This window comes from Heterocephalus glaber, unplaced genomic scaffold (assembly GCF_053883595.1).
Source record: "Heterocephalus glaber isolate CG9 unplaced genomic scaffold, H.glaber_assembly_v1.0 deba00000546, whole genome shotgun sequence".
Taxonomy (NCBI): Eukaryota; Metazoa; Chordata; class Mammalia; order Rodentia; family Bathyergidae; genus Heterocephalus; species Heterocephalus glaber.
In genome coordinates, this window is record NW_028258147.1 from 8,954,922 (window position 1) to 8,973,288 (window position 18,367).

General features: G+C 35.4%; 1 protein-coding gene and 1 long non-coding RNA gene across 27 annotated transcripts in view; one reads left to right on the top strand and one right to left on the bottom strand.

The window, feature by feature from the left end:
• Window positions 1-18,367, top strand: part of Grm8 (glutamate metabotropic receptor 8) — an 867,398-nt gene that overhangs the window by 296,490 nt on the left and 552,541 nt on the right. The gene's annotated exons all lie outside the window — the stretch shown is intronic.
• Window positions 1-18,367, bottom strand: part of LOC106010385 (uncharacterized) — a 72,776-nt gene that overhangs the window by 26,846 nt on the left and 27,563 nt on the right. For 16 of the 20 annotated variants that reach the window (XR_015448700.1, XR_015448704.1, XR_015448707.1 and 13 more), the window contains 2 exons: window positions 12,556-12,685; window positions 11,641-11,782 (listed from right to left, as the gene is read on the bottom strand). This is a non-coding gene — a long non-coding RNA (uncharacterized LOC106010385). Of the gene's footprint in view, window positions 1-4,218; window positions 5,587-7,611; window positions 9,732-9,760; window positions 10,321-11,640; window positions 11,783-12,555; window positions 12,686-18,367 lie in introns of those variants that run through there. The other 4 variants (XR_015448709.1, XR_015448710.1, XR_015448708.1 and 1 more) reach the window with 4 other exon arrangements.

Genomic DNA, 18,367 nt, shown 5'->3' on the forward strand with positions numbered 1-18,367 from the left:
CTATGCACCAAACACTAGTGTGCCCAACTATATAAAACAAATACTAACGGACATGAAAAGTCATATATGCACTAATACAATTGTAGTGGGGGACCTCAATACCCCACTGTCACAAATAGATAGATCAACTAGACTAAAAATAAGTAATGAAATACTAGAACTCAATTGCACTCTTGAACAAATGAACTTAACAGATGTTTACAGAGTCTTCCACCCCACAAAATCAGAATACACATTCTTCTCAGCTGCACATGGATCATTCTCCAAAATAGACCACATACTCACACATAGAACATGTTTAAGTAAGGGCAAAGGAATTGAAGTTATCCCCTGTATATTATCAGACCATAGTGCGATGAAATTGGAGATCCATAGCAAAAGAAACTTAAACAATTTCATAAACATGTGGAAATTGAACAACACACTTCTGAATAACCAATGGGTCACAGATGAAATTAAAGAAGAAATCAGACAGTTCCTTCAATTCAATGAAAATGACAATACAACATATCGGAATCTATGGGACACAATGAAAGCACTCTTAGGAGGGAAATTCATAGCAGTGAATATGCATATTAGGAAAACAGAACGATCCCAATTAAACAACCTGATGCTGAACCTCAAGCTTCTAGAAAAAGAAGAGCAGGGCAACCCCAAAGCTCATACAAGGGAGGAACTTATAAAGATCAGAGGAGAAATCAATGCAATGGAGACTAAGAGAATGATACAAAAAATCAATGAAGCCAAGAGTTGGTTCTTCAAAAAATAAACAAAATTGACAAACCCTTAGCCAAACTTATCAGAAAAAGGAAAGAAAAGGCCCAAATCCATGCATTTAGGAATGAAAAGGGTGAAATTACAACAGACCCAGTAGAAATCCAGAGGATCATTAATACCTCCTTCCAGAACCTATACACCAATAAGATGGACAACACAGAAGAAATGGACAGATTCCTAGATACATATGAATTACCAAAGTTGAACGAAGAAGACCTAAAAATTCTGAACAACCCAATATCAATCAATGAAATTGAAAATGTAATTAAAAACTTATCAACTAAGAAAATCTTGGGCCCTGAAGGCTTCACTGCTGAATTCTACAAGACATTTAGAGAGGAACTGCTGCCACTACTGTTGAAACTCTTCAATGAAATTGAAAGGGAAGCAATACTCCCAAATTCATTCCTGGAAGCAAGCATCACCTTGATCCCCAAAGCAGAGAAAGACCCAACTGAAAAAGAGAACTATAGGCCAATCTCACTAATGAACAGAGATGCAAAAATCCTTAAAAAGATACTGGCAAACAGAATGCAGAAGATCATCAAGAAGATCATACACCCTGATCAAGTGGGATTCATCCCAGGGATGAAGGGATGGTTCAATATATGAAAATCAATTAATGTAATAGACTATATCAATAGAGCCAAGGGCAAAAACCATATGATTATCTCCATAGACACAGAAAAAGCATTTGACAAAATCCAACCTGCATTTATGATAAAAACCCTACAAAAAATTGGAATAGATGGTCTCTACCTCAAACTGATAGAAGCCATCTATGAAAAACCAACAGCCAATAGCATACTAAATAGTCAAAAACTGAAATCCTTCACACTCAAATCAGGAACAAGACAAGGATGTCCACTATCACCACTCTTGTTCAATATAGTTCTGGAAACATTAGCCACAGCAATTATAGAAGAGAAAGAAATAAAAGGAATAAAGATAGGAAATGAAGAAGTCGAATTGTCATTCTTTGCAGATGACATGATTCTCTATATAGAAGACCCCAAGAACTCCACCAAAAGTCTTCTAGACTTAATAACAAAATTCAGTCAAGTAGCTGGTTACAAGGTTAACACACAAAAATCAATAGCATTCCTCTACACCAATGATAGACTCACTGAGAGAGAAATAGGGCAAATAATTCCTTTCACAATAGCATCCAAAAAACTGAAATACCTAGGAATCATCCTAACAAAAGAAATCAAAGACCTCTTCTCTGAAAACTATGGCACTCTGAAAAGAGAGATTGAAGATGATATCAGAAAATTGACAGACATCCCCTGCTCCTGGGTAGGAAGGATGAATATAGTGAAAATGGCCATACTTCCAAAACTGCTATATAGATTTAATGCAATTCCAATTGAGATCCCAGCAGCATACTTCATAGACCTCGAGAAAACAATCCAAAAATTCATTTGGAGCAAGAAGAGACCCAAAATAGCAACAGCAATTCTAGGTAACAGAGACATGGCAGGGGCTATCACAATCCCCAACCTGCAACTATACCACAAAGCTACTGTGATAAAAACAGCATGGTACTGGCAAAGAAACAGACTTGAGGACCAGTGGAACAGATTAGAAGATGCAGAAACAACGCCAGACACACTCAGCCATCTCATCTTCGACAAAGGAGCCAAACACCCTCACTGGAAGAAAGATAGCCTCTTTAATAAATGGTGCTGGAAAAATTGGGTTTCATCTTGCCAAAGATTAATACTAGATCTATATCTCTTACCATGCACTAAACTAAATTCGAAATGGGTTAAGGATCTCAATATTAAAATAGAAACACTGAGTCACCTGGAACAGAGGTTAGGTAGAACTCTTGCAGTCATCAGTGTAGGAAAAGATTTTATGAATAAAACCTCAGTTGCCTGTGAACTAGCACAAACAATCAACAAGTGGGATCTCTTCTTATTAAAATGCTTCTGCATAGCAAGAGAAACCACCAGCAGTGTGAAGAGACAACCCACAATGTGGGAAAAAATCTTCACCTGCTCTTCCTCAGACAAAGGTCTACTATCTCGAATCTGTAAAGAACTTAAAAAGATCAGACCTCCCAAATTTAAAGACTCAATCCAAAAATGGGCATCTGAAATGAGCACACATTTCTCAGACAAAGAAGTAGAAATAGCAAATAAATACATGAAAAAATCTTCAACATCACTGGTCATTTGAGAGATGCAAAGGAAAACAATGCTGAGATTCCACTTCACTCCAGAAAGAATGGCTGCTATCATGAAATCAACCAATAACCAATGCTGGCAGGGGTGTGGGGAAAGAGGAACCCTGCTCCACTGCTGGTGGGAGTGTAGACTGGTGCAACCACTGTGGAAATCAGTATGGAGATACCTCAAAGAACTAGGACTGGAAGTCCCATTTGACCCTGCTATTCCACTGCTGGGGATCTTCCCCAAAGAATTAAAAGAATCATACCACAGTGATATATGTGCACCCATGTTCATAGCAGCGCAGTTTGTAATAGTTAAAATTTGGAAACAGCCCAAATGCCCATCAACTGGAGACTGGATAAAGAAAATGTGGTTTTTTTAATAAAATGGAGTACTACTCAGCCATAAAAAATGAGAAATTAGAGACATTTATAGCTAAGTGGATGCACATTGAGGCAATACTCTTAAGTGAAATAAATAGGACACACATGTGTAAATACTGAATAGTTTCTCTGGTGTGAGAAACTGAAAGTGTAAATAAGGACTAAATGTATAATAGGTAATGTGAAATAGGAAGAAAAGTGGCAAAGGGGAAGGAAGTGGGAGGGCTAGGGGAAAGGATAGAAGGGAATGGGATTAATATGAGAAAATGGAAAAATAATTACAAAATCTTTGTAAATAGGGAGGATTGGAGGGCTTTAAGTGAGGACTGGGCAAGGGTGAAAAATAAGAACCAAGAGAGAATACGTAAAGGTGCAAAATTCCAATGATGAATGTCATTATATTGTATACCTAAAATGTACCAATGATTAGAATGAATAATTGATAATGTAAAACAGGAAGAAAAGGTCCAAAGGGGTAGGGGTAGTGGGAGGGGCAGGGGAAAAGAAAGAAGGGAAATGAAAAATGATGAGAAATGGAAAAAATGGAAATAAAGTCTTTGTACATAGGGAAGGGTGGAGGGCATGAAGGGAGGGCTAGGAATGGGGAAAAAATAAGAACCAAGATGCACTATGTAAAGGTACAATTCCCAATGAGAACTGTAATTGTGTTTTATACCTTCAGTGTACCAATAAAAGAATTAAAAAAAAAAACGAATCAGTTAACTTCTACAGATATATTTAGGACATACTATATATAAAAATTAATTGAACGATGACAAAATGACAGAAAGCTAAAAGAATTTTCCTTTGATTATTATATCAGGTTATGATTATAGAAGATTCTTGATTTTTCTTTCATACAATTAACGCTACTGAAAAAGGAATTAGATATTTTTGAAAAGGTGATTAGACCATTCCAACAAAGAATCTTTTAGGAGTTCTGCTGCAATTGCTAATAAATTCAAATTGTAGTTTTTTTCTGTAGACTACATAGAAGAAATAACTCTATTTTGAAAATACAATAAATTAATGAGTTTTCTCTCTCTTTTTTTTTAATCATTCTGACCAGTGGTAAAATTGCTTGAGATCTCATGGTCAAATCTGAGCTGATTTTAGTTGGTAGCTGTCAATTTAAAAGTAGCCAATTGGAAGTCACTCTTACTAGTTCAAGTTTTATGTTTGGGACCTTAAGGAAAAAGTCATACTTATAATGTGGGCTTCATGTGAGAGACAGGGAAATGGGAATGGTATATAAAATTGGGGAAAATAAGCTAAAATAGTTTGCTGTGCTTCTTAAAACTCCTACTTGTGTCAGTGAACTAAGTAAATTATCTCTAAAAGCTTTTCTTCCTGTTGTACTTATTTGTGTTTGTACTTATTTGTGGGGAAGATGAATTTGGTAGAACTTATGGGAAGAAAATGATTAGGAAAGTTTAAACCAGATAAAATGAGGAGATTTATGCAAGTATATATTGTGACCCGAGCTGTAGCCTGAAAAATTAAAATCATTTACAAAGACCAAATAGCTTATAATTCTTATTCTTAAATGGTCAGATTAATACCAGAATTATTTTCAATTCTAGCCTTATTTTTTAAAACAATAGTTAATAAAAAAAGAAACTTGATTACATAGATGAGCCATGGTAGGTAATGACCCCCATTCTTGGATAGAGTAATGTCATGAATTTTTTCCTTATTAATACAGTATTTATTTACCTTTTCTCTGTCAAATCTTGAGCTAACTCCTTTTCCCATGCTTTCTGGGGAGATGTAAGGAAGGAAACATACACGGAAGAGGAGACATGGAGAAAAAAACTAGAAGAGGTGGAAATGAATCCCATAAGTCACCATCATGCTCTAAGAGGGCAAAGCCTGCAATGGATAGCATAGAAGAGCTATTGCTTGAAAGAAGGGTTCCTGATAAAGCTAACAATGAGTTTCCCAAACACAGTTCTGATCCCAGCCTCAGAGCCAGCGGCCCTGACTGTAGCAACTCTAGCACCAGTGAACTTAATGCTTTGTTAATGTCCCTTGAAGTGGTGCTAATTTGGAAACTGACTGGAGACAGGTGAGGTCAGGGAACATGTTGCTGATCTTGTCTGTAAATGTCTTCAGTTGTTTTGGTGCCATTGTAGTCAGTGGTGGGCTCAGCACTTGGGAGGTGCATCTGACTGCAGAGGGGCCACAGGCATATATCTCTGGAGGTTAGGAACTGTGGCAGGTGAGCTGCTCTAGTGCAGGAAAGACTGAGAGGGACAATGATATGTTATTTTAAGATTAATCATGATTTGAGTGGATGATCAATTGCAAAGAAAATAAATTGAGACATTAAACCTTTAGAGAAAGCTTTCTTAGTAATTCGGGTGTGACAAATAACAGCCTAGATTATATGACCTACTGGGGATAGAAGGAAGAAAACAGTTCTAGAGAGATTCTGAAGATCTAATGACAAAATCGAGGGGTTTAAGAGTGGGATCTTCCAAGAGGAAATGTTTTTTAGTTTGTTGTACTGTTTGGAAATATAAATAAATGAGTGACACTTAAAAGTGTGATTATCAAAACTATAAAGCCTGGTGAATCTTTTAAGAGAGAATCAAGAACAGGAAAGAATTAAGCTATGGGTAAAAGTTCTAGAGAAACAAAGACTAAAAAACTACCTAGACTAAACTTTCAGTGGCTGCATTCACCAAACAAGAAAAGCAGGGTAATTGTGAGGATGGCCTCTCTTGAGTGAAACAAGAACATCTTTTTACAAGACTGAGAGATAAACTGCATGGAAATTCACAATTTAAGTAATCTTTTCTGTTAGCTGTTTACTTGTTTGTTATTGGTTTCTCCACTAGAATGTAAGCTCTGTAGGAGTAGGTATGGGTCTGCTTTGATCATGTTTATGTACTCAAAGCTAGAGAAAGAGTCAATCAATATCTGTTAAATGAATAAACGCTATCTTCTTGATAGCGTTGGACCAACAACATCAAGAACAAAATGGTACCCTAGTGTAGCACTGTCCAATAGAGCATGATGAAAAACTCCTATACACTCACCACAGGGTACATATGGCTACTGAGCTCTTGAAATGTGGCTAGTGCAGCAAAGGAACCAAATTTTATAGTATTTAATAGGAATTAACTTCAATGAAATTTAAATAACTACATGCACTGAATGACACAGCTATATCCAAAGGCTTCAGTAGTTAGAAAAACCTGCTTCCTCTGGGTAGATAGAACATTTGCCAGGACAGTGGCTGGGTCAGGGGCCAGAATCAGAGCAGGGCTTGCAAAATTAACAAAGGATTTGCTCCTGGGTCTGTTTCCATTAATCCTTATCCCAAACAACAGGAGCCATTCGCCAAGCTCACATGAAGTCCAGGTCACTGCCCCAGGGCTGGAGACCAGAGAGGTGTCTGGGTCCAAAGCCTTAGAAGTAAAATTCAGTTTACAGTGAGGGTCTTTGTAAACCTAACTATGAGGATTCTACAAGTACATGGTACATCCCTCTGTAGATGATTAGAAATCAGGATTTAAAAATTTTGTTCATATTTCTTCATATGACAACAATAATTGCATCCAATTATTAAAAGAAGGACTAGGCATGTATACTCTTAATAAATACTGAGACACCCAGAAATTCATAATTTGGAAAAACAACACCATATAGGTAGGTTTTCAAGCTAAGAATATACTTTCTTTAATAGGTGCTATTCAAATTTTATATTTCCTCCAGAGTCAGTTTCATTAATTTGTCTTCCAAGGTACTTCTTAGAAGTTGTCAAATTTATTTAAAAAAAGATTTTTGTAATGTGCTTTCTATATCCTTTGAAATTTTGTAAAATCTGTGGTAATGTCCTCTAAATTTTGATGTTGTAATTAAAACAATGTATAATTGATATTGTATAATAGGAAGAAAAGGTCTAAAGGAGTAGGGGAAGTGGGAGGGGTAGAGGAAAGGAAAAGAGGGAAAAGAAAAAATATGAGAAAAGAAAAAAAATGGAAACAAAGTCTTTGCAAATAGGGAGGGGGGAAGGGGGTGAAGGGAGGGCAGGGGAAGGGGGAAAAATAAGAACTAAGATACATCATGTAAAGGTACAAGAACCTAATGATGAATGTAATTGTATTTTAAACCTAAAATATACCAATAAACTTAATGGAAAAAACCACATCTTTTAATGTTGTAAGTATAGTAGATACCCAAAAATACTTATGAATTTTAAAATATTTATTACATTAGATAAATGTTTTTACATAACTAATTTATATTAGATTTGGAATACTACTGCTACCACTGTATTTTCTGTTTTAGCAGAATCTCCTAAGTAGTTATAGCTTTTTAGGCAAATATACAATTATTCTGATTTACTTCAGTTCCCTGTAGCTGGGCTATGGGGTGGGGGAAGCAGAGGTTGTACAGGAGTGGGTTAAATTGAGAATTACAGAATTGATTCAGAATTTAATTCATTAATTTAAATTCAGAATTTAAATTCAGAATTTTCCAAGCAATAATACATATCAATATCATGTATTGAACTGTGTATAGGAGCAGATGTTTGTCATGTTTCAGGCTTACTTTTGGGAATAGTCTCTATTGAAGAAAGGGAGATATGCCTCAGATCCATGCACATTATATATGAAAGTGAGTAGGGATTTCTCCCAAAGGAAGAATACTGGATAGGCTATTATATTTAGCAATATAAAGCAGACTGTGCAAATTCTCAAATTTGGCCAGTATAGCAGAAGACAAAGAGATATTAATATGTCCTGGGGAAGGAGATTAATTCTTTAAAGAGCAAACAAGCAAGAAAGTAAGGGGTCCCTTAGGGTTTCCTAAAGATTTGGTTCACTTCCTTGAGGCTATTTGTTTTCACTGTTTTTATAAGGGAAAATGTTTTGTAAGAATCTAATTTGCACCACAGAAAAAATATCTGAATATTTGAATCTAAAGGTATGAAAAAAACTTTTAATGATTATCTGGACCTACCACTTGTTTTATGCTTGAATAAGCTTTGTACATCTTGCCAAGGATCATTCACTCAAGGATTCAACATCTCCTGGACAGAGTAGTCAATAGCTCCCAAGCTGGGCCGTTTTGTCTTTGGAGAGCTGTGACACTGAGGCTTTGGTGACTTCCATTTATCTGTGTACCTTGTGACCACTCTGATCAAACACAGTGCCCTCAAATTCTTTTTACTGTAAAAGTTCTAAGGCTATTTGAACATGATGATCAGATCTCCAGGCTAGATATGACTCTGTGTGTGTGTGTGTGTGTGTGTGTGTGTGTGTGTAGGTTTATATCTAGATGCCCCCCCCCCCCCCAAGTCTCATGTGGTCATAGGCAGGGCTTTTGGAAGGTGGCTGGATCATGGGGACTTATGGCTGGTCTGCTGCTGGGAGGTGGGGTCTGGTCACTGGAGGTGTATCCCCCTTCCCAGTGCCTCCTTTCACACTCTCTCTACTTCCTCTCTGCCATGAGGTGAGCAGCTATTCCTTCACCATGCTCCTGTGCCATGCTGTCCTGCCTTGGAGCTGGCTGACTGTGGACTAAAACATGAGCCAAAATGAATTTCGTCTCCTTTAAGAATTGAGCATTGAGTATTTTGTCCCAGCAATGCAGAAAATGACCAAGACAGTTTCCTCCTGAATGTGTGCAATTTACTCAGACTTATACTCTAATACTTTCATGGTGGTCTGGGCTGTGCCAGACACAAGTAGAGCTTTTGCTTCCTTGTTTATATAGATGTTCTCCTCTCCTCTGTCTTTTCTTCTCCCCTGGCTTCTTTCCTCTGCCCTTTCCTTCTTTCCTTCTTTCCTCTGCCCTTTCCTCCTTTCTCCCACTGATATTACACTACATTCATTAATTTAACAAATATCCATTTACTGTTGATTCCAATTATCTTTTCTATAGACTAAAATCAGTAAGTCTTAGTTGTCTGTGTGCTTTGAAAGCAAACTTTTCCATCCTGCACTAAGCAACTGTCCTTTTGGACTTATTCATTCATTCTAAATTTATTTAGATTATTTAACCTTATCAAATTTAGCCCTTGTTCCTAACCTTTTAGCTTCTTTTCAACATTGGATTCAGTTATTCAGTGTGTTTGCTCTCCCTTCTATGATCTTTTTATGTCCTTTATGTTCCCATGTAGGAAATTGAATAAAATAATGAAACAAACAGAAGCCAAGGAAGAATCCTTGTGATCCTAGAATATGGATCAAAGCTGATGTTCATCTGTTAATTAGGATCCTGTGGGTATATCTACTGAAAATGTGTTACTCGTCTGTCTCCCTGTCTCTCTGTCCACATACTTGGTGTTTACTTACTGCATTTTATCTGTGGTGATAAGTTGAAAAATCTTCTGAAGATCTCATTAGGGTGATGTGTGTGATGTCGTCTTCATTTTCTATAGTTTTAGGCATTACATCAAACAAGGAAAGGGCATTTGACTGTATTATCCTCTGATATTATTGTATTATTCTCTTTAGCATATTTCATATGAAGCAAATAACACCCACAAGTCCATAGCTAAATGCATATAACTAAGAGGAGGTTATTGACAACAAATTGAACATTCAGATAAATATGAGAAACACCAATGATATCTTATGGGCATACAAAGGATAATAACAAATTGCTTTGATACATGGAGTGGGAGCTGCTATTTTCTCATCAACAGAGGACTTGAAGTAATTAATGTTTTGGTTAAAATAAATCAGAACCTCTGAACTGCTGCTAATGCTTATTTATTAAGGCTTTTCTTATATTTTTGAAAAAACTGCAAATCTTTAAAATCATGAGCTACATCAATGACATGAAACTTTTGGAGATTTATACACATTTTGGCCAAAATAGAACAGGTACACAATCCCTCAGTAAAGCGCTGGTGGTTCTAATGATTTAGTTGGATACCACATGATGGATAGTAGGGAAAAATTTCAAGACCAGATTTCCTCTTCTTTTGCAAAAAAATGGGGATCACCTTTATGGTGCAACTAAAAATCAGAAACAGAAACAAAAGAATAACAAAAGCCCAAGTAAAACTCTGTCATCTCTAGTGTGGTAAAATAAGAACTAGTTTCCTATAAAGATGCAGATGTTTCCTCCCCACTCAAGTTGACAGATACTCTCCTTGACCAGTGTGACTGTATCTAAGTTGTTGTTATCCAGGTGACTTTGTTTTATATTAAATTTTATCTATATGGACAGACATTTAATTATGTAAATATTGCTATGAAATCAGTGTTATTCTTTCTTTTTGCAAACATTAGTCTATTTTTTAAAAGTTTCATATCTTGTATTTCCCCTTCTATAACTAGAAGTATGAACATTTAAGAACATCATAGCTCTAAAAATAGTATCACGATAAGTATTTCATATATAGTTACTGAAAGGAATTTAATATGAGGCAGGAACAAAAATGTTCCTAAGGCACAAAAATCTATTTTTGGAAGTATAGATTTCTTTGGTAGTGTGTAATGTTTCTAATGCAGTGAGGAAATGAGAAAACCATCTACACTTGTGTATTTTCAACTTTAATTATGATTGTTATGATTTGTCACTCTTTGAAACTTACAGAAGTGTGTGCTTGTATTCCCTGACTTAAGTATCATGTGTTATTTTGGCCATTGAGTTGAATCCCAATTAGAAAATTAACAGTTAGTGATCATGCCCATTAGAGGGATTTTGCTAATCAAGGCATAGGCAAGAGCTGAAATAAAATTTTCATAGCTGGAAATCTGCGAATATAACTATATTATTTTAACATTTCTTTAGAGACTTATCTCAGTATTTTTAGAAAGAAAAATAAGTATCATTTTATTTTCTTGATATAATTAACTCATAAGCATGGGGTATCAGAGACAGTTTATTGAGGTTATTAGAAATGCTGAATTCCCAAATAGAACTGTCAGGAGATATTGCCAGTTCTGTGTTATTACAGAAAGAATGCATTTCTTATGGGTGAGAACAGTGATGTCAAGTTGAGGATAGGACCACTGCTTTTCCTACCTTCATCCAAGATTCCCAAATTGAAGGGAAATTTGCAGTTTCATAAACTTGATAGAACAATCAGACTACACAAAATTGGCTTTCCTTATTTTTAGCACTTTTTAATGCAATTTAAATATGAAGATGAAAAATAAAAACCTTCTAGGGCCAAGTCTTATATGAATGCTCTTCACCATCCTCTTTACTCCCTAGGATGTAAATCATGTTTGCCTCCCTGAAAGAACTCCCCCAATAACCCTCAAATCTCAAGATTGGAATTCATGTTTAGGAAAATAAAACAAAAAAGCCCCACTACAGCTGATTACCTTGACACTTTCCTGCTACTGTGCTATCCACTCTTCCAAGCTGACTTGCTGTATCAGTGGACTTCTTCGTTCTCATCATGTGGGTAACTGCTATTCGGTGGTGAAGCCCTCTTCCAAGTCTTCCAAGTTTAGATGTTGGATGCTGTTATACCAAGAAGAAATATTTTCATTTTTCTAATGGCCTATGGAATTATGCAGCGGGTTATGATACTGGGTTGTGCTAACTGTGGACTTTCTCAACTTTAAGGCATTTGAATTTCCAGTCCTCTTTGCAGCTATCATGCCGACAAGGTTTGTGGTTTTGAGCCAAAATTGCACCACACATGCCCTGGGAAGCAACCCCCAGGTTTCAACCCTACCTTCTATATTCCACCTATTCCAGGATGCACATGTGCTTCACATTTTCTCATTTCTGAAATTTGAATGTGCTTTCTATATCTGAGGTACATAATGGTAGTAAAATGGTTAGTGTGGTGAAGCAAATTTACATGTCTGTCATTTCACATAATGTTTTGGTGACAAGAGAACCTAAAATCTACTAATTTAACAAAAATCCCTAATACAGTCCTATTTCATTAACTGTAGTCTTTGTGTTGTACATTGGAACTCCAGACTTATTCTATGTAGATCCTTCTTTATATCCTTTGACCTACATCTGCTTATTTCCTGCTCCCTCTCTGTGCCAGTAACCACTATTTATTCTCTATCTCTGTATATTTTACTTTTCTTCTTTTTTAAAGATTTCTCACACAAGTGAAGTCATACAATATTTTTGCTGTTTCTAGCTTAATTCATTTATCATAATTGTAGTTAACCATGATGTTCTCTTACTTGCTGGTACATGCAAGCGGTGAGATCAAAACATATGGTGAGTATTTAAACATTAAAAATTTACTAGAGTAAAAGACAGCTTACCATTAATGCCTTTCAGAGTACTCTTCCTTGCTTTGAAGACGTCTCATTGTTCTTGTCACTTTCTGAAGTAGTTCTGGAAGTCCACTTTTGTGATTATCTTTAGTTGTGCTGTAGTGGCTATCTTAATGTCCTAAATAAATTTAAAATGTTTACTTTTCATGGTAATTTTGAGTTTAGGGAAGAACAAGAAGTCTCACAGTACCACATCTTGTGAATAAGGTGATATTTTCATTTGACAGAAATTTCCATAAATGTAAATTGTAAACTGCTTCAGAAAGTGGTAAGAATGATGTGATAGTGTGTGTTCATAGTGAGAGGGTGTATTTGAAAGTATTAGTGGCAATGTATTTTTTACTGTAACACATTTTTAAAATTTAAGCATTCACTATAGTTTTTGATCATACCTTATGTGGCTATGCATTTTACAATCCACATAGCATTTTAAGACCAATGAAACACCTATTATAGTACAACAGCCTCTCTGAGGAGGAGAGCAACTCACTGTGTGCATTTTACAAATGCTCTTCAGGTGAGTCTGATGCACAGCACTGATTATGAATATGTTGAACAAGATTGTTACATATTTCTCAATTGACAACTATGATAAACTGATCACTTTCCTTTGTTGATTTTCCCCTGCCAGGAACTACTCTAAGCACTTTCCATATTTTAATCTCACTTAATTCTCACAATAAACCTATTAAATAGGTATTGTAGTAACCACTATGTGAATTAAGAAACTGAGGCTTGGAGGTATGAAGTAACCTGCTCATGGGCTACGTGTGTGTGTGTGTGTGTGTGTGTGTGTGTGTCAGAGAGAGAGAGAGAGAGAGAGAGAGAGAGAGAGAGAGAGAGAGAGAGAGAGAGAGAGCAAGCTGAAGGTAAATCCAGGTGGGTTTGGCTCAGAAGCTCTAACCACTACTACAGCAATGATTCTTAAAATATGGTCTCATATTGGCAGGCATCAACATCCCCTGGGGAACATGCTAACAATGCAAATTTCAGGGTCATACCCCAGACCTAACCTAAGGAACAAAAACCTCTGGGATTGGGGCCTTATAATGTGTTTAACAAGCTTGGTAGTGATTTTGGTGCATGCTAAAGTTTGAGGACCATGATCATATAGGATATAAGTCTCCCAAATAAGAAATGGAAGGTGTGACTAATAAAGATAGGATCTAATAAAATTTATTGGATAGTTGGCCAGCTCTTATAGTAATCTTAAGATAATGCCACATTTGCAAGGTTGACTAAGCTTTTAGTTGCTTAATAACAAATAAAATTGCATTTGCTCAAATGTGCTTTAATTATAGTTCCCAGTAGGCAGAGCTATGGTAACAAAATATACCAGGCTCTAATGTGTTTTGCGTAATGAGCATAGTCAAAGCATTTAGCATGAATGGATTACAATTCCCCATACTAGACAGGAAAGCTTTAGAAAGGCCACATGCCTTTTTTGTGGTCTGACATACTGTTGTTTTCAATCTTAGTCTAATCCTATTATTTTCTTTCTTCAAAAATATAAAATAAAGTATCTTTGTTCCTAAGAGGAAGGAATGAACGGACATAATTCCTCTTCATATTATCCTGGGTTGATAGATTGGTTAAATCTAGCATTTGTAATGCAGACAGATATAAACAATTTTTGAACAAAAGCTGATTAAAGAATTTAGTTGAAAAAACTCAGAAGCCGCTTCCTTAGTGAAAAACATTGATTGACATTAAGGAATTAAGCATTCCCAAAGGATAAAGAAATTTGATTCCAAGAAGAAGAGGCAGTATAAAAAAACATACCAAAATGGCAAAGTATAGAGATGCCTAGTGAATATGATTATGTCTACCTAACATCAGTAGAACACTTTGAAAAGCATAACATTCAAATAGTAATTTTTCTGCTCTGCATGATGCAAAATAAGCAATTTGATTTTCTTTATTTACTAAATTGACTGATTATTGAATGCATAATTTGACCTACAGTACGATACTATCCATGGTGTTTCTCAGATGACTGAACTAAGTAGATGTCTTATTGTTATCTTTTTCTAATAAACATGTATGAGGATTAAGATAGTGATAATTGGAAAAGAGGAAAGCATAGCATTTGCTACTTGTGAGTTGAGATTTTAGAAGCTAAATTTGAGTACTGCTCAGCTTAGGACCTAGTGCTCTGCTGCAGTGACATGCAGACCCTGTCTCCACAGACCTGTGCACACTTAATGGACATTTGTGACTCATGAAAAGAGCAAAGGGATTCAGGCTTTGTTGAGGATACCGAGTTACTTTTTGGTATCCATTTTTAACTTTTCTCTGATATGGGGCTAGAACCTCAAAATGGTATCTGATATATGTCAAAGACTTTCTTCCTCCTGGGTCATTTTGCCTTGAAAAAAAATCTCTGGACACTGTCTCATATATCCTAATCTTATTGCTGTTTATGTCCCTGCCCAGCTTCCACCTCAGAGCTGGGACCCCAAACCATCTGTCCAAGTCCGAATCTTGCCTACAACCTCCAGTTTGACTATTCTCTTAGAAATTCACATTAGCCCTCCCCCCACATAGACTATTTGATAGAGTGGGATGGGGACACTGTAGGGAACTAGTTAGGCACATTCACTGAGACTGGCCTGGAATTGAGGTCCCCATCAGAGGTTCAATAATTGTGAGATCAGGAGTAACTCTTTGGGCCTGCATTTCCTCAGCTACTTTGTATCCAGGGAATAAATAAAAAGCTGATGAGATAAATCAGCAAAAGGGAAGGAGATCAAGAGATGAAGGCAAGGGGGAGGAAAAGGGAAGGAAAGGGATGAAAAAAGACTTAAGCTATGTACATGTGCCAACTCAGCACAATGAATGTAATCATTATGTACTGCAAACAGAATGATTAACTAGTAAAAATAAAAATTTAAAAAAGAAAGTAAATTAGGATGATATATTTAAAGCACTTAGAAAAGCCTACATATTCATTAAATGTTCACTGTGTTTTTTTATTGTTATGACTTTTTCTTGTTCTTTATTTGGCTATTTGTTTTTAGTATTGTTAACCCCTGGTACCTGTCTATACAAATTTATTTCTGGCTATGATCTCTATCTTATTGGCTAGTCTTCTTTGTTTTGTATTTATTATTTTAACTGAGAAGTAAAAATTAAATATGTAATATATATGTCTCAATATACACATATTCAAACATCATGTTGTATACCATATATATTGTATGCCATATATATTTTATACCATACATATATATCCTGATGTTATATGTGTATATTGTGACATAGATAAATCAAGCTGTTGGACATGTGCATTGCTTCTCATACCTAACCATTTTCCTGTTGGGGGTCTTAGTCACCTATACCTTTCATATCCTGCTGTTTACAAGGCTTCACACATTTAGCATGAATCACATATTTTATTTAAGGAAGTTTATTTTTGTCCACTAATGATCATTAGCATCGATCCATGGAATCAAATGGTTTCCTTAATCTGTGCAATAAGAAAAACTTTACAGGAGATTTTCTCTAAACTCTGCAGGAACTTTTGCAGAAGAAATTGCAACAGTGTACAAATTTTTGAATCTTGGTTTTTGCTTCCTGGGTTGAGTAAATGGCAGAATTTAGGAGTGCTAAAGTTTAGCCACTTAAATACTTAGGCTTGCCTGCTTGTAATTAGGGAAACTCTGCCTATACAATTATCAGTTTTGGTCTCAAAGCTCAGCTTTTGGTTGATCTTGCAGCAACAGTGAGCCAAAATAAGCAATTTGTCATTCTTATAACAGATTGCAGAGAAAGACTCAAAAATGGTGTTTAGAAGTCATTGCAATTAGAACTTGTTGAGATTTGGAGGATTAGATTATGCATGACACAGGAATGTTTTATTCACCTTGATAATGGCTTCATAATTTTTTTTCTAGAGCATTAAAAAACTTCTGAGTTGTCTAATAGATAAATCTTAGACAATGTCGTTATACTGTGATTATGATATAATGGCAAATTCATATATTACATGTAAATGATATCAAAGTGGTCATTTCTATAAGACTAATGGGTGTCTGGGAGATTTTTTTATTACTCATTATGTTTATTGGTACATTTTAGTATGATATTTAATTATATTATATAGTATTATATTTTAGTATTATATAGAATTATATTTAATATGCTGACATTCATCATTGGGAATTTGTATCCTAGTTCTTATTTTTTTCCCCATTCCCCTGCCCTTCCTTTGACCCCTCCATCCCTCCCTATTTACAAAGACTTTGTTTCTGTTTTTTCTTTTTCTCACATTTATTCTTTTCCCCTCTTTCCTTTCCCTTCACCCTCCCCTTTCCCCTTCACCTTTGGACCTTTTCTTCCTGTTTCACATTATCTATTATACATTTTAATCCTTATTTACACTTTCAGTTTCTCACACTAGAGAAATTATTCCATATTTACACATGTGTGTCCTATTTATTTCACTTAAGAGTATGGCCTCAGTGTGCATCCATTAGCTATAAATATCTCTAGCTTCTCATTCTTTATGACTGAGTAGTACTCCATTTTATAAAAAAAAATCCCACATCTCCTTTATTCAGTCTCCAGTTGATGGGCAATTGAGCTGTTTCCAAATTTTAGCTATTATAAACTGTGCTGCTATAAACACGGGTCCACATATATCACTGTGGTATGATTCCCGAAAGAATTAACAGAAGATATTTTCATAAACTGAAGTCACAAAGAACATTTGCATATGTATCTGTACATTTATAGGTGTACATTTAATTCTGCATGAATATTTATATAGTCACACACTTGAATTGAGATTTATTATGACAGCTAAATAGAGAATTATAAAATCATGGGGAGTTAAGGAAATTTAAGACCCGCTTGTTAAATTGATTTATTAGTTTAAAATATTAGCTGTATATTAATAGCACTGCTCTCTTTGAAGTGGTGACTATTATTTTCAAAGCTTATTCACACCATTCAGTATATGAATTTGGGATCTATATAAATCTTGAATATTAGACAAAGAAATAGGATATGAAGTATTGTTTCTAAACATGGAGGATTCTGTTTTATGTAGTTGAACATTTTAAAACACTTTTAAAGAAAGAAGTGTGATTGAGGGACAGAGGGAAAATTTTCTTGTGAAAGAAATGAAGCAAAGTCCATATGATGGATCTGAGAGTGCTAGATTATTTTTTCCCCAGTACAGGTAAATTCAAGAGATGTGCAGATGATCTTGGCTTGTGGCATTCTTATTATGGTAGAGGTTACTGTTTATTCAATAAACTTTACAGAAATGTCTATGTTATTTTCTCTTTGATGATATGAGCTATAAGAGAAAGCCTTAAATTATTTTGTGGTATCTGAATTGATATTAACTAAGGAAAAAATAGAAGAACCCCATCTTCTGTTTTTATGGAGTGGGTTCTAAATTGGTTTAAATCAAGTTAAAAAATGTATCTAAATCTTCTTCAGCCCAATCATATATTGATCAAGTTCAATAATCATGGCATGGCATACAAAGGAAGAAAAGTACGTACAGTATGGTCTTAAACCACGTAAAGATATTTCAATCAGTAATGGACTGCATATATCATAGTGGCTCCATAAAATTATAGCTCTTAGTGACATCATAGTCAGGTTCATTTGTGTATCTTATGATGTTTTCCCAATGATGAAATTATTTAACAAACCATTTCTCAGCATGTATTCCCTTCATTAACTGATGCATGACTGTTTGTATAAGCTGTTGAAGCATAATTTAGACAGCTAACAAAAGTATTGTGAATAAATGAGGCAATGCCAATGAGTACCAGAAACCTAC